General features: G+C 36.5%; 1 protein-coding gene across 1 annotated transcript in view; it reads left to right on the top strand.

Moving 5' to 3' along the window:
* Positions 1–23,256, top strand: part of GUCY1A2 (guanylate cyclase 1 soluble subunit alpha 2) — a 436,032-nt gene that overhangs the window by 387,842 nt on the left and 24,934 nt on the right. The gene's annotated exons all lie outside the window — the stretch shown is intronic.

The following is a 23,256-nucleotide window of genomic DNA, read 5'->3' as shown; positions in this document are numbered from 1 at the left end:
TCTCGGGGAAGTTGTCCCTGGATCACGGAACCCTGGCAGTGGTGGGCTGCACAGGCTCCAGGGAGGGGAGGTGTGGATAGTTACCTGTGCTCGCACACAGGGTTCTTGGTGGCGGCGGCAGCAGCCTTAGCGTCTCATGCCTGTCTCTGGTGTCCGCGTTGTTAGCCACGGCTCACGCCCTTCTCTGGAGCTTTAAGCAGCCTTCTTAATCCCCTCTCCTCACGCGCCAGGAAACAAAGAGGAAAGAAAAAGTCTCTTGCCTCTTCGGCAGCTCCAGACTTTTTCCCGGACTCCCTCCCAGCCGCCCATGGTGCACTAACCCCTTCAGGCTGTGTTCACGCCACCAGCCCCAGTCCTTTCCCTGCGATCTGAGATCTGAACGAAGCCCAAGCCTCAGCTCCCAGCCCCCAACCACCCCGGCATGTGAGCAGACAAACCTCTCATTCTGGTGAGTGCTGGTCCACACCAATCTTCTGTGTGGGAATCTCTCTGCTTTGCCCTCCACGCCCCTGTTGCTGTGCTCTCCTCCATGGCTCCGAAGCTTCCCCCCATGCCACCCACTGCCTCTGCCTGCTAAGGGGCTTCCTAGTGTGTGGAAACCTTTCCTCCTTCACAGCTCCCTCCCACTGGTGCAAATTCCATCCCTATTCTTTTGTCTCTGTTTTTTCTTTTTTCTTTTGCCCTACCCAGGTATGTGGGGAGTTTCTTGCCTTTTGGTAGTTCTGAGGTCTTCTGCCAGCATTCCATATGTGTTCTATAGGAGCAGTTCCACGTGTAGATGTATTTCTGATGTATCTGTTTGGAGGAAGGTGATCTCCACGTCTTACTCTTCCGCCATCTTCCTCAAGTCCTCCTAATTTCATTCTTTTATATGTAGCTTTACAGTTTTCCCAGTGTCACTTATTGAACAGACTGTCTTTTTCTCCATTGTATATTCTAGCCTCCTTGTTGTAGATTAATTGACAATAGGTGTGTGAGTTTATTTCTAAGTTTTCTATCCTATCCCATTCATTGATATTTCTGTTTCTGTGCCAGTACATTATGTTTTTATTTTTTTTGCGGTACGCGGACCTCTCCCTGTTGTGGCCTCTCCCGTTGTGGAGCACAGGCTCCGGATGTACAGGCTCAGCGGCCATGGCTCACAGGCCCAGCTGCTCCGCGGCATGTGGGATCTTCCCGGACTGGGATGCAAACCCGTGTCCCCTGCGTCGGCAGGCGGACTCTCAACCACTGCGCCACCAGAGAAGCCCCAGTACGTTATTGTTTTGATTACTGTTGCTTTGTAGTATAGTATGAAGTCAGGGGGTCTGATTCCTACAGCTCTACTTTTCTTTCTCAAGATTGATTTGGCTATTCAGGGTCTTTTGTGTTTCAATACAAATTTTAAATATTTTTTGCTCTCCTTCTATGAAAAATGCCATTTGTAATTTGATAGGAATTGCATTGAATCTGTAGATTGCCTTGAGTACTAAGTCCTTTTGACAATATTGATTCTTCCAATCGAAGAACATCTGTTTGTGTCATCTCTGATTTCTTTCATCAGCATCTTATACTTTTCAGAGTAGAAGTCTTTTGTCTCCTTAGATGGCTTTATTCCTAGGTATTTTATTCTTTTTATAGAATGATAAATGGGATTGTTTCTTTAATTTCTCTTTCTGATCTTTTGTTGTTAGTGTATAGGAATGCAAGTGATTTCTGTGTATTAATTTTGTGTTCTGCAACTTTACCAAATGCATTGATTAGCTCTAGTAGTTTTCTGATAAAATCTTTAGTATTTTCTGTATATAATATCATGTCATCTGCAAACAGTGACACTTTTACATCTTCTTTTCCAATTTGGTTTCCTTTTATTTCTTTTTCTTCTCTGATTGCTGTGGCTAGGAGTTCCAAAATATGTTGAATAAAAGTGGTGACACTGGGCATCCTTGCCTTGTTCCTAATCTAAGAGGAAATGTTTTCAACTTTTCAGTGATGAGAATGATGTTGGCTGTGGGTTTGTCTTACATTGACTTTATTCATTGAGGTAAGTTCCCTCTATTCCCACTTTCTGGGGAACTTTTATCATAAGTCAGTGTTGAATTTTGTCAAAAGCTTTTTCTGCATCCTTTGAGATGATCATATGGTTTTTATTCTTCAGTTTGTTAATGTGGTGTATCACACTGATTGATTTGTGCATTCTGAAGAATCCTTGCATCACTGGAATAAATCCCACTTGATCATTGTATATGATCCTTTTAATGTATCATTGGATTCAGCTTGCTAGTATTTTTGTTGAGAATTTTTGCACCTATGTTCATCAGTGATATTGACCTGTTATTTTGTGTGTGTGTGTGGTGTCTTTGTCTGGTTTTGTTTATCAGGGTTATGGTGACCTACTAGAATGAGCTTGGGGGTGCTCTTTCCTCTGCAGTTTTTTGGAAGAGTTTCAGATGTATAGATGTTAACTGTTCTCTAAATGTTTGATAGAATTCACCTGTGAAGCCATCTGGTCCTGGACTTTTGTTTGTTGGAAGATTTTTAATCATAGTTTCAATTTTAGTACTTGTGATTGGTCTGTTCATTTTCTGTTCATTTCTTCCTGGTTCAGTCTTGGAAGGTTGTATTTTCTAAAAATTTGTCCATTTCTTCTAGGTTGTCCATTTTCTTGGCATATAGTTGCTTTTAGTAGTCTCTTATGATCCTTTGTATTTCTGTGGTGTCAGTTGTAACTTCTCCTTTTGCATTTCTAATTTTATTGATTTGAGTCCTGTCCCTCTTTTTCTTGATGAGTCTGGCTAAAAGTTTATCAATTTTGTTTATCTTCTCAAAGAACCAGCTTTTAGTTTCATTGATCTTTGCTATTGTTTTCTTCATCTCTATTCATTTATTTCTGCCCTGATCTTTATGACTTCTTTCCTTCTACTAACTTTGGGTTTTGTTTGTATTCTTTCTACAGTTGCTTTAGATGTTAGGTTAGGTTGTTTATTTGAGAATTCTTTTGTTTCTTGAGGTAAGATTTTATTGCTATAAACTTCCCTCTTAGAACTGCTTTTGCTGCTTCTCTTATGTTTTGGATCATCATGTTTTCATTTTCATTTGTCTCTAGGTATTTTTTAATTTCTTCTTCTTTAGTGATCCATTGGTTATTTAGTAGAGTATTGTTTAGCCTCCATGTGTTTGTGTTTTTTTCTCTGCAATTGATTTCTAATCCCATAGTGTTATGGTCAGAAAAGATGCTTGGTATGATTTCAGTTTTCTGAAAGTTTCTTTCTTAAACTTTCCAAGGCTTGATTTGTGACTCAAGACATGATCTATCCTAGAGAATGTTCCATATGCACTTGAGAAGAAAGTGTATTCAGCTACTTTCAGATTGAATGTTCTGTAAATATCAATTAAGTCCATCTGGTCTAATGTCTTGTTTAAATCTTGTGTTTCCTTATTCATTTTCTGTCTGGATGACCTGTCTGTTGATAAGACTGTGGTATTAATGATATTGATAAGACTGTGGTATTCATTTTCTGTCTGGATGACCTGTCTGTTGATAAGACTGTGGTACTAATGTCCCCCACTACAGCCGTATTACTGTCCATCCCTCCTTTATGGCTGTTAATGTTTGCCTTATATATTGAAGTGCTCCTATGTTGGATGCATATGTATTTACAACTGCTATATCTTCTTCTTAGTTTGATCCCTTGATCTTTATGTAGTGTCCTTCTTTGTCTATTGTAACATTCTTTATTTCAGTCTGTTTTTTCTGATATGATTATTGCTACTCCAGCTTTCTTTTGATTTCCATTTGCATAGAATATCTTTCTCCATCCCCTCAATTTCAGTCTGTATGTGTCCCTAAGATCTGAAGTGAGTCTCTTGTAGACAGCATATATACAGGTCTTGTTTTTTATCCATTCCGCCAGTCTATGTCTTTTGGTAGGAGTACTTAATCCATTTACATTTAAGATAATTATCAGTATGAATGTTCTTATTGCCATTTTGTTAATTGTTTTTGATTCTTTTTTGAAGGTCTTTTTTCTTCACTTCATCTTTTGTTCTCTTCTCTTGTGATTTGATGTCTATCATTCGTGATGTGTTTGGATTGCTTTTTCTTTTTTGTGTGTGTGTACCTATTGTAGATTTTTAGTTGGTGGTTCCCATGAGGTTTTGATATAGCAATCTGTATATATACCAGATTGTTTTAGGTTACTGGTCTCTTAGTTTCCATTGCATTTCCAATATCCTGCATTTGTACTCTCCTCTTCTCATAGTTGCTGGATTTGATATCATATTTGTGTGGGGATGAATTCCTACCTTTACATTATGTTTGTCTCTACTGGTAAGTTTCCCCATTTGTAATTTTCTTGACTCTATATGTGCCCTTTTTTTTTCTGCCTAGAGAAGTTTCTTTAGGATTTGTTGTATTGCTGGCTTGGGGGTGGTGGTGGTGGTGGTGGTGTGTGTGCTGAATTCTCTTAGCTTTTGCTTGCCTGTAAAAGTTTTGATTTCTCCTTTGAATCTGAACAAGAGCCTTGCTGGGGAGAATATTATTGATTGTAGGTTTTTCTCTTTTATCACCTTAAATATATCATGCCACTCTCTTCTGGCCTGCTGAGTTTCTGCTGAAAAATCAGCAGATAACCTTATGGGGCTTCCCTTGTATGTTATTTGTTGCTTTTCCTTGTTGCTTTTACTATTTTTTCTCTGTCTTTAATTTTTGTCAGTTTGATTAATATGTCTCTGCATGTTCCTCATTGGATTTATCTTGTATTGTACTCTCTGCACTTCCTGGTCTTGAGAGAGTTTTCCCTTTCCCATGTCAGGGAAATTTCTGGTTATAATCTCTTCAAATATTTTCTCCAGTTCTTTCTTTCTCTTTTCTTCTTCTGAGGCCCTTATAATATGAATGTTGGTGTGTTTAATGTTGTCCCAGATGTCTCTGAGACTGTCCTCATTTCTTTTCATTCTTTTTTCTTTACTCTGTTCCATGGCAGTGATTTCCTCCATTCTGTCTCTTAGCTCACTTATTCATTCTTCTGCCTCAGTTATTCTGCTATTGATTCCTTCTAGTGTATTTTTCATTCCAGTTATTGAGTTGTTCATCTGTTTGTTCTTTAAATCTCCTACCTCTTTGTTAAACATCTCTTGTAACTTCTCGGTCTGTGCCTCCATTCGTTTTCAAAGATCTTGCATCATTTTTACTATCGTTAGTCCAAATTCTTTTCTGGTAGATGCCTATTTCCACTTCACTTAGTTGTTCTTGTGGTTTTTCTCTTGTTCTTTCATCTGAAACATATTTCTTTGCCATTTCATTTTCTCTAACTTTCTGTGTTTGTGGTCTCATTTCTGCTAGCTGGAGGGTCATTGTTTCTCCTGCTTCTTGTGTCTGCCCTCTGGTGGGTGAGGTTGGTTCTGAGGCTTGTGCAGGCTTCCTGTTGAGAGGGACTGGTGCCTGCCCTCAGGTTGGTGGATCTGGGTCTTGTCCCTCTGGTGGACAGGGCTGTGTCAAGGAAGCAGGTTTACAGGTGGCTATGAGCTCAGTATGGCTTCAGGCATCCTGTCTGCTGATGGGTGGGTCTGTGTTCCTATCCTGCTGGTTGTTTGGCCTGGGGCATTCCAGCACTGGAATCTGTAGGTTGTTGGGTAGGGCTGAGTCTTGATGCCAGAGTGGCAACCTCCTAGGGAGCTCATGATGATCACTATTCTCTGGGGTTTCTGTACCCAGTGTCCTTGGCCCCCAAGTGACACACAGCCAACCCCCATCTCTCCAGGAGACCCTCCAAGACTCATAGGTAGATTCAGCCCTGGATCCTATGAAGTTACTGTTTTGTGCTGGATCCCAGTGTATGTGAAAACTTGTATTCACCCTCCAATAATGGAGTCTCTGTTTCCCCCAGTCCTGTGGCCCTCCTGTACTCCAACCCCACTGGTCTTCAAAGCCAAATGCTTTGGGTATTCCTCCTTCTACTACCACACCCTCATGCTGGGGAACCTGATGTGGGGCTCAGAACTCTCATTTTTGTGGGAGAAACTCTGTGATATGATTTTTTTCCAGTTCATGTGTCTCCCACCCAGTGGGTGTGGGATTTGATTATGTTGTGAAAGTGCTCCTCCTGCCATCTCATTGTGGCTTCTTCTTTGTCTTTGAATGTAAAATATCTTTTTTGGTTGGTTCCAGTTATTTTCATTGATGGTTATTCATTCAGCAGTTAGTTTTGATTTTGGTGTTTTCATGAGAGGAGATGAGCTTAGGTCCTTCTACTCCACCCTCTTTTCCAGAATCGAGGGGCTGCTCCTTTTAGTTTGGTTGTTTGCTGCCTCTTCCCTCAGCATGTGCTGGCTGTTATCCCCTTGATATGGAATGTGCAGCTACAGCAGCCCTTGCCTGCTTTGGACAGTGGGGGCAGGTCCTGGCACCTGCTCATGAATTTCCTAGGGGCAGATGTTATCCACTTACTCCTGGGACAGCAGGCGCAGGTCCTGGCTCTTGCTCATAGATTTCTTAGTGGTGGGAGCTATCCATACCCTTCTGGGACAGCTGGGACAGGTCCTGGTGACTGCAGGTATATTTTCCAGTGGCAGAACCTATATGCACTCTCCTGGGACAACAGGGGCAGGGCCTGGCATCAACTCACAGGTCTGATAGAGGTGGCTAGTGCCTGCCTCTGGGGCCCAAGATGGTGGCAGTGACTCACACCTGCCCCTGGAGCTCCTGTAGGTGGTGTCCTATTGCCTGGAAGTGCTCACAGGGAAAGAAGCTTTTATGGTGGTCCTACCCCTCTCTTCATGTGACTCCTAATAATGGCAACTTGCCTCTCTAGCAAGCCCAACCTTCTTCAGAATAAACCCTCAGTTGCCACAGTCTGGCCTCTTCAAGCTGTTTCTGCACATCTCACCCTGGTCCTCTCCCTGGATCTGACCTCTGGATCCTGAGCTTCAGCACCTAGCCCCCACCTGCACTGACAGAGGAGTGTCTCAGGTTGGGGAGTGCAGGGCACTCCATTTTGCCTTCCACAAACTTGTTGCTGCTCTCTCTTCTTAGGCTCTGAAACTCCCCTTCCATCCAGGCTGATATCCCCACCAGTAGAGAGATTTTCCAGGGTGCAGGAACTTTTCTTCCTTCACAGCTCTCTCCCTGGGGCATAGACCCTGTCCCCATTCTTTCTTTTTCTTTTTCCTTTTGTCGTACCCATTTACATGGAGGTTTTCTTGTCTTTTTGGATGCCTGAGGTCTTCTGTCAGCGTTCAGTAGCTGTTCTCTGTATTTTCAATGTTTTTGTGGGAGAATGTGAATTCCACGTCCTACACCTCTGCCATCTTGATTTCCCTGCCTCCTTCAGAGGAGTTTATATTCAATTTATTTTTAACAAGACTATATAATTATCATAAACTGTAAGAGAGTGGAGTATTTTGATATAATGAGAAATTGAAATAATTTTCTGAATAATTCATTCCAAATACATTTTGCCTGAAATAGTTGATTGAAAAAAAAACACTTTTATAAATATTTTGAAGTACTAAAGTTTAAAAGGAATAATATAATACCCATGACCCCACCACTTGTTTTAGACTTTATATGTGCTTCAGATCTTGTTTAATAAAAATAAATAAGACTTTTCCTTTGGAATTTTTCCTTCCTTTCATTGTGACAAATACCCTAATGAATTTGTTGTGTTTCAAAGTCTAGTGTTTTATATGTTAACTTTCTTATGTGTATCCAGAAACAATAGAATTTCATTTATTTTAATTTGCATAAGTGATATTTCACTGTATAAACATTTTTCTAACTTTTTAAAAATTTTATGTTTTAAGATCTATCCTTGTTGAGACATAGATAGCTCTAGCCCGTCATTTTAATTACTATTCAACATTTCAGCATATGACTCTACTATATTTTAATGTTCACTCATCTATTCTTCTATTGATGAACACAGGTTTTGTTTTCTAATTTTTAATTATTACAAAGTATGTTCCTATGAACATGACATTACATAAATTAAGCTACTTTACATTTCATATGATATAAATAATTGAGTTTCCTAAAGGTTACTAGAATTGGAATGATCAGATGTTGTTTACCTCAATATTCATTTGGACATAATGAATAAAGATTTCTAAACCAGGTCCATAACTTTTATATAATAGTATTCATTTTTTTAGACTTATTGTGAGTCATCTTGTTGCATGCAGTAATGCCCAATGACCATTTCCTCTTCACCCAGGGCACTTTATTACTAGTTTCATCTCTGGACAAAAAGAAATTTTTATTGAATTTTGAATTTTTCATGTTTTATGTTTTCATTTTTCTCTGAATAAATGTTATGTTTACAATCATTGTTCCCACTCATGCAAATTTTAAAATAATGTACATTATAAGCAATGGTCTCTTAACATCATGCTGCTGATCTGTGAAACTGAAATAATTGCTTATACTAAGGAAATTTTCAGCAAATTTTGAAATGGCATGAATAGTCAAATTATTGGCCTGAGCAGAATCAATTGTATTTCCTTGCTTGTATTTTCCTTAACCTTTAAGCATTTTTTTTTCTCATTTTACAATTGATCTACTTCTAGACTTCTAGACCTTTCAGAATGCCTATTTTTCATTCACTGTGAGAGGCTCCTTCTTCAGTTCAAACCAAGTTACCTTCTAACTAATGCTGTATAAATAGCTCATCATATCAGAGGATGTACAATGGAGCAGGATAGGGTAGTGGTCAAGTGAACCAGAATCAGAGTGCTTAGGTTGAAATCCAGAGTCTGAAACTTATTGTCTGAAATTTAGGAACTCAATTTCTTTTGGGCCCATTGTCCACATATTTAAATTGGTATCTATTTCAGAAGATTATTGTTAGGATTAAATATGATGTTTATAAAGCTCTTATATTTGGAACACTGTAGACATTCATTTATTATTTCAACCTGTTTCTTCCATGTAGGGATAGACTATCTTATTCTGCACTTGATTCTCATATTCTGTTTAGCCATGTTGAGTGATGTGTGATAGTTGCATTACAGACCTCATTTGGCAGTTCCAAAGAAACAGTGGGCTTGGTTATGTGGCCAAAGGCACTTTGAGCTATGACTCAGAACTGAGCTAGTAATCAGCTTATTCCTACAGGTTTTTATTAGCAAAGGCATTTTGCTGATGACTAAGTCTTAGTCATGTGGTAAACACTGACTGTTGTAAAGATAGTACGAGTCCCCCTATATTCTTTACTCAGTTTCCCCTAGTGTTAACATTCTACATAACCCTGGTACATTTGTCATAACTAAGTGATTAATAATAGTATGTTATTAACTAAACTTACATTGTTTTTTCACATTACCCCATTTAATATTCATAGAAAGCCTGTGAGTTAAGCACTGTTATTATCTTTATTTTTCAGATGAAAAGAAATTGAGTCTTTGAAAGGTTAAATAAATCACCAAGAACACACAGCTAAAAACACACAATGTAGGAGTCAGAATTCAAATTCATAACTGCCTTATCCTAGAACCTGAGTTCTTATCCATGGGCAAACTATCTCTGTGGGTCAATAACTGTTGATAAGGAGTAATAATTTCTGAAGATGACTTGCCTTGATGGGAGGATTTCCTCTTCAAAAGAGTGATAAAAGGATCAATAGGGAGCAAGCTGGAATCAGAGCAAAGGGAGATTCTGTTCCTTTCTTATTTCTGTACATATGAATATGTCCAGGTTACATTTTTGCTATGCCAGAGTTCTTTTCATACTCAAGGTAATAAAAAAGAAGAATGCTTGTCCTAAAATATTTGCTTGACATCTCCATATTTCTAACCATATCTGTGTCTCTAACTCTGGATCTGAACATCAACTGTGGCAAATAGAGGCTTCCGGGTTAAACGGAAAACCATCTTTTGTGTCTGTTATGCTAAAACATTTTGTGTCTAATGCATATAATAAAAATCACAGTGAATATAGGCATATTATTCAGAATTTTACTTTATAGACAATTTAGAGGAATGTATCTTTCTAGTATATTGAGATATGCATGGAATAATTGAAGAAAGATTAACCTACTTGGGTATATTTTTCTTTGCATGTAAAAGTTAATATTTACTAACTTAGTTAAAACACTAGGTAGAAAATCTTCTATTTCTTTTTTTTTTTTTTTGCGGTACGCGGGCCTCTCACTGTGTGGCCTCTCCCATTGCGGAGCACAGGCTCCGGACGCACAGGCTCAGCGGCCATGGCTCACAGGCCCAGCCGCTCCGTGGCATGTGGGATCTTCCTGGACCGGGGCACGAACCCGTGTCCCCTGCATCGGCAGGTGGACTCTCAACCACTGCGCCACCAGGGAAGCCCTCTGCTTCTATTTCTTTGTCAATATTATTACTATACAAGAGTGAGATATACTGTAAATATTTACTCTTTGTACTATAGATACTTAAAATGGGGAAAGACATCCAAAGAAATTCTGTCTAGTAGTTTACCTATAACTTCCTGTTTTTAAAAACTCAAAATGCGCATCTGCACTAGTGACCATATATTTTTTAAATATTTGGGCTGAAAATAAAAATATTTGGGCTGGCATTTTCCTGTCGTGTCAGTCTTTTAAGTGACTTTATTGATCTTCCTATTCTTTGTAGAAGCACCAAAAATAGTAAACACTATATTTTACAAAATAAAAAAAAAATTAGTAAAGACAAATGACTTAATAGTGTTTCCAAAAGGATAAATTAAGTTGTGCCTCAAGAATTATGTTTCTATTTTTCTAATTACAAAGAATAACATCCATGTTACCCTTTTAAAAGTGTCAATAGGGCTTCCCTGGTGGCTCAGTGGTTGAGAGTCCGCCTGCTGATGCAGGGGACACGGGTTCATGCCCCGGTCCAGGAAGAACCCACACGCTGTGGAGCGGTTGGACCCGTGAGCCATGGCCACTGAGCCTGCGCGTCCGGAGCCTGTGCTCCACAGCGGGAGAGGCCACAACAGTGAGAAGCCTGCATACTGCAAAAAAAAAAAAAAAAAAAGTGTCAATATAAGTCACATATAGCAAAATTGAATGAGATATTCTATTTAGACATTTTTATTTAACTCTTTCTTCTTTTGTCTCTCTGCTGTACCAGATAGCATTTTCCCCAGAAAATATAATCTGAGGATTGGAAATCATAAGCTTTCCTAATTTAAAAAAATAAATCTGGTCTACTTTTTTGATGTCAGAATATTCCACCTCAATCATTCCATATATTTACCAGCATTATGAGGTCATAATAGTGAAGTGTTTGAGGATCAGAATATAATATTGCGGTTGTTTTTATAGTAAAAATCATATATATATTTACCTAATAGCTCACTTTTATAAGTTTAATTGCTCATAGTTGTCAGAATCAATATATAAATATATAAATAAGTACTGTGTAATAATGGTTAGTTATTATTTCATTGTTATGAAATGAAAAAGTGGGTCTGGCAATTTTGAAGTTTTTTGTAGTTTGACTATTTAGCATAGGTTTGGTCTATAATGATAAGGCTCTAGATTAAGTGTAGAAATATTGCTGGTCCTATATTAGGGCACATTCCTTACTCTAGATTAAGGGTGTTTCTCTTTTCCCATGACAGTAATGATAAAATGTTAATTACCTAGATTAGGGTACAGAATTTAAAGACATGAATCTGAAAAAAAAAAAAAAGACATGAATCTGGTCCATGTCAATAGTTCTATTATGGCAGACATCTATTAATTTCATACAAAAGGGGAATTTCTATGAGGTACAAAAAACAGCTATTTTATTGGCCATAAATAATATCTTTACAAATAACACCAAGTTTAACTAAATTCTTTACATTATCTAGATCACTATAAACTGAAAATTAGTTACTAAGATAATTGAGCATAATCTAAAGCAAGAGGGAAATTCAATGCACATCCTCCTTTTTCTTTCTCCACTAAAAATGGCACCAATGCAAGCGACTGGGTCATCAATATTTATTTTGCAATTAATAAAGGATAAAGGATACTTTCTGAATTTTTTTAGTTGTTCATATTTTAGCTAAAAGGGCCAAGTGGAAAAGTAATTTTTAAACATTTGTTGGCTATGAAACCAATTTAAGTAAACTCTGATTTAAAAATCCAGACTAGAGCATAGTTAAATATAATGTTGTTAAGGTATTGGGAGATGGTATAGCATTTAAGGAAATCTTAAGTTTGGTGTGTTTATGAGTTTCCTGACATATTTTTAATGCATACTCACGTGTGTACTTTTCTGGAAGGATGCTTTTTCTAATACATTAGATTTCCAAAGTGACCCATAGTTTGGAAAATTTTTTTAATTGCTTCTGGCTGATTAAATAAATGAATGACCAAATAAAATGTACCAGGAGACCCAAGTTCACGTTAATGTTCTGACACTAAATAGTTTATGACCTTAGATAACTCACATGAATAATCTTATCTTCTGTTTCCTCATGAATTAGCAAAAAACAATTAGGTCTGTATTATTTCCAAAAATTTTACACTAAATCCTGGAAAAGAAAAAAGACATTAGTGGAAAAGTAGTGAAATCTAAATAAAGTCTTTAGTTTAGTTAATAACATATTATTATTAATCACTTAGTTATGACAAATGTACCAGGGTTATGTAGAATGTTAACACTAGGGGAAACTGAGTAAAGAATATAGGGGAACTCGTACTGTCTTTACAGCATTTCTATAAATGAGAATGTAAGAACTACAAACAAAATTTCTATTAAATTAAGTTTTGTGTCTAAAACAAAAAATAAATTATTCTAAAATAAAATATTTATTTTAAAAAAGTATCACAGTTTTAACATCTAGTAAGGCTGAGAATTTATTTTCAACTTAGAAAATATTGGATCTTATATGTTATTAGAGACTCATTGCATGTTTTTGAGCCGGTAAACCACATGATCAAAGGAAAACTTATTTGGAAGTAATGTTTCACATGGAGGGAATAAGGAAAACTAGAGGAAATATGAGTATTGAAAAGCAACTTTATTGTTCTAAACTTGAGCTAGGACTGAAGTTGTGAGAATGGAAGGAAAGCATATGAAAGTATAAAGGTATGAATATCTTTAAAGAAATAATTAACAGGGCTGACTAGGCAAAATCACATAGCCATTATATGTATTGTGTGGTCAACACTGGGCCTTGGAAGTGGAAAGTCATGTTTACTGACTTTTAAAAATAATAATAATGCCTTATGAATTTATCTTTTTCTTTCAAAATTCAAGATTTAGCATGTAATCAAACTTTTTCTAAATAAATCAATTTCTCTTTATCCCTTTTTCTCATTTATAAGCATTTTTCTTTAAAGGAATTGGAAATTTTTATATTTTATTACACTGGAGTGTTATATTAAGTAAATAGGTATGTTTCAATTCCACTCAAAACAAAACAGTTTACCTCCAAAAAAATGATCATGATTTTGTATTATGAGAATACATTTTAAAAGGTAATAAAATATGTTGGGAAAAGTCATTTTTAAACTAGAAAATTGCAATTGGTCTTAATTGGGACTTAGTCTTTTAGCAGTTAGTTCCTTTCACTGTTCTTTTCTGTGTGACTTAGTCTTTTAGCAGTTAGTTCCTTTCACTGTTCTTTTGTGTGTAACACTTTGTGCACTCTGAGAAATCTCTGATCTAACTGCTATGCTCAAGAATTATTTTCATGGCTCTGATTAAACTGCAAAAATTCTCATACTTTAGTCACCCATTACTAAATCAAAATTGCTCTGTGATCAGCTTTTATGATGTTGTCCAACACAACAGTGTTTTCTCTGGAGATCTTACTTGAGACGTTTTCAGAATTGCAAGTCTAAAACTAAACATGTTTGAACATGTTGTTTCGCATGACCCTCTATAATTGGAATAGGATATAAATTGTCAACCACCATTAAATGTTTGAGTCACAAATAATCTTTGGAATAAATTAGATCAAAATCTTTCCTTTTCCACAAGGAAATTTGAGAACCAACTATTTTTTTCTGGAATTTTATTTTATTTATTTTTTCACAACTTTATTGGAGTGTAATTGCTTTACAATGTTGTGTTAGTTTCTGCTGTACAACAAAGTACAAGCTATATATATCCATATATCCCCATATTCCCTCCCTCTTGAGCCTCCCTCCCACCCTCCCTATTCCACCCCTCTAAGTCATCACACAGCATCCAGTTAATCATCTTGCGCTATGCAACAGCTTCCTACTAGACATCCATTTTACATTTGGTAGTGTATATATGTCAGTGCTACTCTCTCACTTCATCCCAGCTTCCCCTTCCCCATCTGTGCCCTCAAGTCCGTTCTTTACATCTGGGTCTTTTTTCCTGCCCTGCCATTAGGTTCATCAGTACCACTTTTTCAGTTTCCATATATATGCATTAGCATATGGTATTTATTTTTCTCTTTCTGACTTACTTCAGTCTGTATGACAGATTCTAGGTCCATCCACCTCACTACAAATAACTCAATTACATTCAATTTTACATCTGAGTAATATTCCATTGTATATATATGTCACATCTTCTTAATCCATTCATCTGTTGATGGACATTAGGTTGCTTCATGTCCTGGCTACTGTAAATAGTGCTAAAATGAACATTGTGGTACATGTCTCTTTTTGAATTATAGTTTTCTCAGGATATATGCCAAGAAGTGGGTTTGCTGGGTCATATGGTAGTTCTATTTTTAGTATTTTAAGGAACCACCATACTGTTCTCCATAGTGGTTATATCAATTTACATTCCCACTAACAATGCAGGAGGGTTCCCTGTTCACACCCTCTCCGGAATTTATTGTGTCTAGACTTTTTGATGATGGCCATTCTGACTGGTATAGATGATACCTCATTTTGGTTTTGATTTTCATTTCTCTAATGATTAGTGACGTTGAGCATCTTTTCATGTATTTGTTGGCTATCTGTATGTCTTCTTTGGAGAAATGTCTATTTAGGACTTCTGCCCATTTTTTGATTGGATTGGTTTTTTTTAATATTGAGCTGCATGAGCTGCTTGTATATTTGGAGATTAATCCTTTGTCTGTTGCTTCACTTGCAAAAATTTTCTCCCATTCTGAGAGTTGTCTTTTTGTCTTGTTTATGGTTTCCTTTGCTGTGCAAAAGCTTTTAAGTTTCATTAGGTCCCATTTGTTTATTTTTGTTTTTATCTCCATTTCTCTAAGAGGTGGGCAAAAAGGATCTTGCTGTGATTTATGTCATAGAGTGTTCTGCCTATGTTTTCCTCTAAGAGTTTTATAGGCTCTGGTCTTACATTTAGATCTTTAATACATTTGGAGTTTATTTTTGTGTATGGTGTTAGGGAGTGTCCTAATTTCATTCTTTTCCATGTAGCTGTCCAGTTTTCCCAGCACCACTTATTGAAGAGGCTGTCTTTTCTCCACTGTATATTCTTGCCTCTTTCATCAAAGATAAGGTGACCATATGTGTGTGGGTTTATCTCGGGGCTTTCCATCCTGTTCCATTGATCTATTTTTCTTTTTTTGTGCCAGTACCATACTGTCTTGATTACTGTAGCTTAGTAGTATAGTTTGAAGTCAGGGAGCCTACTTCCTCCAGCTCCATTTTTCTTTCTTAAGATTGCTTTTGCTATTCAGGGTCTTTTCTGTTTCCATACAAGTTGTAAAATTTCTTGTTCTAATTCTGTGAAAAATGACTTTGGTAATTTAAGTGGGATTGCATTGAATCTGTAGATCGCTTTGTGTAGTATAGTCATTTTCACAATATTGATTCTTCCAATCCAGGAATATGGTATATCTCTCCATCTGTTTATATCATCTTTGATTTCTTTTATCAGTGTTTTATAGTTTTCTGAGTACAGGTCTTTGGCCTCCATAGGTCGGTTTATTCCTAAGTAGTTTACTCTTTTTGTTGCAGTGGTAAATGGGATTGTTTCTTTATTTTCTATTTCTGATCTTTCGTTGTTAGGGTATAGGAATGCAAGAGATTTCTGTGCATTAACTTTGTATCCCACAACATCACCAAATTTATTGATTAGTTCTAGTAGTTTTCTGATAGCATCTTTAAGATTTCTATGTATAGTATGTCATTGTCAAACAGTGACAGTTTTACTTCTTCTTTTCAATTGGGAGCCCTTTTATTTCTTTTTCTTCTCTCAGTTCTGTGGCTAGGACTTCCAATACAATGTTCAGTAATAGTGGGAAGAGTGGACATTCTTCTGTTGTTCCTGATCTTACAGGAAATGTTTTCAGATTTTCACCATGGATAATGATCTTTGCTGTGGGTTTGTCAAATATGACTCTTGTTATGTTGAGGTAGGTTCCCTCTAAACCCACTTTCTGGAGAGTTTTTATCATAAATCAGTGTTGAATTTTTCTGCATGTATCAAGATGATCATATGATTTTTATTCTTTTATTTTTTAATATTGTGTATCACATGGATTGTTTTGTATATATTGAAGAATCCTTGCATCTCTGGGATAAATTCCACTTGAACATGGTGTATGATTTTTTTAATGTGCTGCTGGATTCTGTGTGCTAGTATTTTGTTGAGGACTTTTATGTGTATGTTCATCAGTGATATTGGTCTAGAATTTTCTTTTTTTGTGATATATTTTTCTGGTTTTGGTATCAGGGTAATGGTGGCTTCATAGAACAAGTTTGGGAGTGTTCCTCCCTGTGCAATTTTTTGCAAGAGTTTCAGAAGAACAGGTGTTAACTCTTCTCTAAATGTTTGATAGAATTCAGCTGTGAAGCCCTTTGGTCCTGGAAGTTTGTTTGTTAGATGTTTCATTACAGTTTCAGTTTCATTACCTGTGATTGGTCTGTTTCTTCCTGGTTCAATCTTGGAAAGTTGTACCTTTCCAAGAATTTGTCCATTTCTTCCAGGTTGTCCATTTTATTGGTATATAATTGATTGTAGTAGTCTCTTAATGATCTTTTGTATTTCTGCAGTGTCTGTTGTAACTTTGCCTTTTTCATTTCTAAATTTATTGATTTGAGTCCTCTCCCTTATTTTCTTGATGAGTCTGACAAAAGGCTTATCAATTTTGTTTATCCTCTTAAAGAAAAAGCTTTTAGTTTTATTGATCTTTGCTATTGATTTCTTTGTTTCTATTTCATTTATTTCTGCTCTGATCTTTATGATTTCCTTCCTTCAACTTTCAGTTTTCTTTGTTCTTCTTGTTCTACTTGCTTTAGGTGTAAGATTAGATTATTTCAGATTTTTCTTGTTTCTTGCAATGAGTTTGAATTGCTATAAACTTCCCTCTTAGAACTGCTTTTGCTGTAACCCATGGGATATTTTTTCTTTCAGAGATTGTTTTATTCATTGAAATAGTTCAAATAAACATTCATATTGAGGAGACACTGATTTTCACCTCCAGAAATGAATTGAAATTCAGAGATGTTTGGTTGGATTTTAAAAATAAATTTCTATATACCATGCATTATAGGCACAAATTATTTTAAATTTTCAATATTATAATGTGTATTAACTTGGCATTATCCTGCCTCAAGTGCCACAATTTCTGATTTGAAATTCTAAAATTCTGAGAACTTATTTGCTATCTGCATCTAATCTTACCTGAAGTGATAAGATTCTTTGTTTTTTGTGTTGTTTTTTTTTTATTTTTTACGTCTTTATTAAAGTATAATTGCTTTACAATGCGGTGTTAGTTTCTGCTTTATAACAAAGTGAATCAGTTATACATATACATAAATCCACATATCTCTTCCCTCTTGTGTCTCTCTCCCTCTCACCCTCACTATTCCACCCCTCTAGATGGTCACAAAGCACCGAGCTGATCTCCCTGTGCTATGTGGCTGTTTCCCATGAGCTATCTATTTTACGTTTGGTAGTGTATATATGCACATGCCACTCTCTCACTTTGTCCCAGCTTACACTTCCCCCTCTGCGTATCCTCAAGTCCATTCTCTAGTAGGTCTGTGTCTTTATTCCCGTTTTGTCCCTAGGTTCTTCATGACCTTTTTTTTTTTTAAGATTCTATATATATATGTGTTAGCATATAGTATTTTCTGATTCTAACTTACTTCACTCTGTATTACAGACTCTAGGTACATCCACCTCACTACAAATAACTCAATTTCGAATCTTTTTATGGCTGAGTAATATTCCACTGTATATATGTGCCACATCTTCTTTACCATTCATCTGTTGATGGTTGCTTCCATGTCCTGACTATTGTAAACACAGCTGTAATGAATATTGTGGTACATGACTCTTTTTGAATTATGGTTTTCTCAGGGTACATGCCCAGAAGTGGGATTACTGGGTCATATGGTAGTTCTATTTTCAGTATTTCAAGGAACCTCCACACTGTTCTCCATAGTGGCTATCAATTTACATTCTCACCAACAGTGCAAGAGGGTTCCCTTTTCTGCACACCCTCTTCAGCATTTATTGTTTGTAGATTTTGTGATGATGGCCATTCTGACCAGTGTGAGACGGTGTCTCATTATAGTTTTCATTTGCATTTCTCTAATGATCACTGATGTTGAGCATCCTTTCATGTGTTTGTTGGCAATCTGTATATCTTCCTTGGAGAAATGTCTATTTAGGTCTTCTGCCCGTTTTTGGATTGGGTTGTTTGTGTTTTTGGTATTGAGCTGCATGAACGGCTTGTAAATTTTGCAGATTAATCCTTTGTCAGTTGCTTCATTTGCAAATGTTTTCTCCCATTCTGAGGGTTGTCTTTTCATCTTGTTTATGGTTTCCTTTGCTGTGCAAAAGGATTTAAGTTTCATTAGGTTCCATTTCTTTATTTTTGTTTTTATTTCCATTTCTTTAGGAGGTGCGTCAAAAAGGATCTTGCTGTGATTTATGTTTTAGAGTGTTCTGCCTGTTTTCCTTTAAGAGTTTTATAGTGTCTGGCCTTATATTTAGACCCTTAATCCATCTGAGTTTACTTTTGTGTATGGTGTTAGGGAGAGTTCCAATTTCATTCTTTTCCATGTAGCTGTCCAGTTTTCCCAGCACCACTTATTGAAGAGGCTGTCTTTTCTCCACTGTATACTCTTACCTCTTTTATCAAAGATAAGGTGACCATGTTTGTGTGGGTTTACCTCTGCGCTTTCTATCCTGTTCCATTGATCTATATTTCTGTTTTGTGCCAGTACCAAACTCTCTTATTTACTGTAGCTTTGTATTATAGTCTGTAGTCAGGGAAACTGATTCCTCAGACTCCGTTTTTCTTTCTAGGATTGCTTTGGCTATTCAGGGTCTTTTGTGTTTCCATACAAATAGTGAATTTTTTTGTTCTACTTCTATGAAAAATACCAGTGGTAGTTTGATAGGGATTGCATTGAATCTGTATATTGCTTTGGGTAGTATAGTCATTTTGACAACGTTTATTCTTCCAGTCGAAAAACATGGTATATCTCTCCCTCTATTTGTATCATCTTTAATTTCTTTCATTAGAGTCTTATAATTGTCTGCATACAGGTCTTTTGTCTCCTTAGTAGGTTTATTCCTAGATATTTTATTCCTTTTGTTGCAGTGGTAAACGGCAGTGTTTTCTTATTTTCACTTTCAGCTTTTTCAGCATTAGTGTACTGGAATGCCAGAGATTTTTGTGCATTAGTTTTATATCCTGCTACTTTACCAAATTCATTGATAAACTCTGGTAGTTTTCTGGTAACATCTTTAGGAATCTCTATGTATAGTATCATGTCATCTGCAAACAGTGACAGCTTTACATCATCTTTGCAGATTTGGATTCCTTTTATTTCTTTTTCTTCTCTGATTGCTGTGGCTAAAACTTCCAAAACTATGTTGAATAATAGTAGGGAGAGTGGGCACCCTTGTCTTGTTCCTGATCTTAGTGGAAATGCTTTCAGTTTTTCACCATTTCAGGCAATGTTGGCTGTGGGTTTGTCATATATGGCCTTTATTATGTTGAGGCAAGTTCCCTCTATGCCTACATTCTAGAGGGTTTTTATCATAAATCGGTGTTGAATTCTGTTGAAAGCTTTCTCTGCATCTATTAAGATCATCATATGGTTTTTCTCCTTCAATTTGTTAATATGGTGTATCACACTGATAGAATTGCGTATATTGAAGTATCCTTGCATTCCTGGGATAAACCTGCCTTGATTAAGGTGTATGATCCTTTTAATATGTTGTTGGGTTCTGTTTGCTAGTATTTTATTGAGGATTTTTGCATCTATGTTCATCAGTGCTATTGGCCTGTAGGTTTGTTTCTTTTTCACATCTTTGTCTGGCTTTGGTATCAGTGTGTTGGTGGCCTCATAGAATGAGCTTGGGAGTGTTCCTCCCTCTGCTATATTCTGGAAGAGTTCTAGAAAGATAGGTGTTAGCTCTTCTCTAAGTGTTTGATAGAATTTGCCTGTGAAGCCATCTGGTCCTGGGTTTTATTTGTTGGAAGGTTTTATTTGTTGGAAGATTTTAATAACAGTTTCAATTTCAGTGCTTGTGATTGGTCTGTTCCTATTTTCTATTTCCTCCTGTTTCAGTCTCAGAAGGTTTTGCATTTCTAAGAATTTGTCCATTTCTTCCAGACTGTCCATTTAATTGGCATATAGTTGATTGCAGTATTCTCTCATGATCCTTTATGTTTCTGCAGTGTCAGTTGTTACTTCTTTTTCATTTCTAATTCTATTGATTTGAGTCTTCTCCCTTTTTTTCTTGATGAGTCTGGCTAATGGTTAATCAATTATGGTTAATAGCTAATGGCTAATCAATTTTGTTTATCTTCTCAAAAAACCAGCTTTTAATTTTATGGATCTTTGCTATCGTTTCCTTCATTTCTTTTTCATTTATTTCTGATCTGATCTTTATGATTTCTTTCCTTATCTTAATTTGGTGTTTTTTGTTCTTCTTTCTCTAATAGCTTAAGGTGTACGGTTAGGTTGTTTATCTGAGATGTTTCTTGTTTTTTAAGGTAGGATTGTATTGCTATAAACTTCCCTCTTAGAACTGCTTTTGCTGCATCCTATAGGCTTTGGGTCATTGTGTTTTCATTGTCCTTTGTTTCTAGGTATTTTTTGATTTCTTCTTTGATTTCTTCAGTTATCCCTTGGTTATAAAGCAGTGTATTGTTTAGCCTCCATGTGTTTGTAATTTTTACATATTTTTTCCTGTAATTGATATCTAGTCTCATAGCATTGTAGTCGGTAAAGAAACTTGATATGATTTCAATTTCTTAAATTTACCATGGCTTGACTTATGGGCCAAGATATGATCTATCCTGGAGAATGTTCCATGAGCACTTCAGAAGAGTGTGTATTCTGTTGTTTTGGGATGGAATGCCATATAAATGTCAATTAAGTCCATCTTTTTTAATGTATCGTTTAAAGCCTGTGTTTCCTTATTTATTTTCATTTTTGATGAACTGTCCATTGGTGAAAGTGGGGTGTTAAAATCCCCTACTATGATTGTGTTACTGTGGATTTCCCCTTTTACAGCACTTAGTATTTGCCTTACGTGTTGAGGTGCTCATATGTTGAGTGCATAAATATTTACAATTGTTACATTGTCTTCTTGGATCAATCCCCTGATCATTAGGTAGAGTCCTTTTTTGTCTCATGTAAAAATCTTTGTTTTAAAGTCTATTTTGTCTGATAGGAGAATTGCTACTCCAGCTTTCTTTTGATTTCCATTTGCATGGAATATCTTTTTCCACCCCCTCACTTTCAGTCTGTATGTGTCTCTAGGTCTGAAGTGGGTCTCTTGTAGACAGCATATATATGGGTCTTATTTTTGTATCCATTCAGCCAGTCTATCTTTTGGTTGGAGCATTTAATCCATTTACATTTAAAGTAATTATTAATATCTATGTTCCTATTACCATTTTGTTAATTGTTTTGGGTTCGTTATTGTAGGTCTTTTTCTTCTGTTTTGTTTCCTGCCTAGAGAAGTTCCTTTAGCATTTGTTGTAAAGCTGGCTTTGTGGTACTTAATTCTCTTAGCTTTTGTTTGTCTATAAATGTTTTAATTTCTCCATCAAATCTGAACAAGATCCTTGCTGTGTAGAGTAGTCTTGTTTATAGGTTTTACTCCTTCATCACTTTAAATATTTCCTGCCACTACCTTCTGGCTTGCAGCATTTCTGCTGAAAGATCAGCTGTTAACCTTATAGGGATTCCCTTTTATGTTATTTTTTGTTTCCCCTTGCTGCTTTTAATATGTTTTTTTTTGTATTTAATTTTTGACAGTTTTATTTATATATGTCTTGGTGTGTGTCTCCTTGGATTTACCCTGTATGGGACTATCTGTGCTTCCTGGACTTTATTAACTATTTCCTTTCCCATATTAGGGAAGTTTTCAACTATAATCTCTTCACATATTTTCTCAGTCCCTTTCTGTTTCTCTTTTTTTTCTGGGACCCCTGTAATTCGAATGTTGGTGTGTTTAATGTTGTCCCAGAGGTCTCTGAGACTGTCCTCAATTCTTTTCATTATTTTTTCTTTATTCTACTCTGCAGTAATTATTTCCACTATTTTATGTTCCAGGTCACTTATCCGTTCTTCTGCCTCAGTTATTCTGCTATTGATTCCTTCTAGAGAATTTTTTATTTCCTTTATTGTGTTGTTCATTCACTGTTTGCTATTTATTTCTTCTAGGACTTGTTAAATGTTTCTTGTATTTTCTCCATTCTATTTCCAAGATTTTGGATCATCTTTACTATCATTATTCTGAATTCTTTTTCAGGTAGTCTGCCTATTTCATTTTCATTTTTTAGATCTGGTGGGTTTTTGCCTTGCTCCTTCATCTGCTGTGTGTTTCTCTCTCTTCTCATTTTGCTTAACTTACTGTGTTTGAGATGTTCTTTTTGCAGGTTGCAGGTTCTTAATTCCCATTGTTTTTGGTGTCTGTCCCCAGTGGCTAAGGTTGGTTCAGTGGTTTGTGTAGGGTTCCTGGCTGGAGGGGCCTAATGCCTGTGTTCTGGTGGATGAGGCTGGATCTTGTCTTTCTGGTGGGCATGTCCAGGTCAGGTGGTGTGTTTTGTGGTGTCTCTGGCCTTATGATTTTACATAGCCTATCTGCTAATGGACGAGGTTGTGCTTCTGTCTTGTTAGTTTTTTGGCATAGGGTGTCTAGCACTGTAGCTTGCTGGTCATTGAGTGGAGCTGGGTCTTGGTGTTGAGATGGAAATCTCTGGGAGATTTTCACTGTTTGATATTACATGGAGCTTGGAGGTCTCTTGTGGACCAGTGTCCTGAACTTGGCTCTCCCACCTCAGAGGAACAGACTTGATGTCTGGCTGGAGTACCAAGAGCCTGTAATCCACATGGCTCAGAATAAAATGGGAAAAAAATAAAGAATGAAGATAAAATAAAATAAAATAAA

The sequence above is a fragment of the Phocoena phocoena genome, chromosome 8 (genome assembly GCF_963924675.1).
Source record: "Phocoena phocoena chromosome 8, mPhoPho1.1, whole genome shotgun sequence".
Taxonomy (NCBI): Eukaryota; Metazoa; Chordata; class Mammalia; order Artiodactyla; family Phocoenidae; genus Phocoena; species Phocoena phocoena.
The sequence above is the reverse complement of the archived record's forward strand: the minus strand, read 5'-3'. Positions and strand labels throughout refer to the sequence as shown.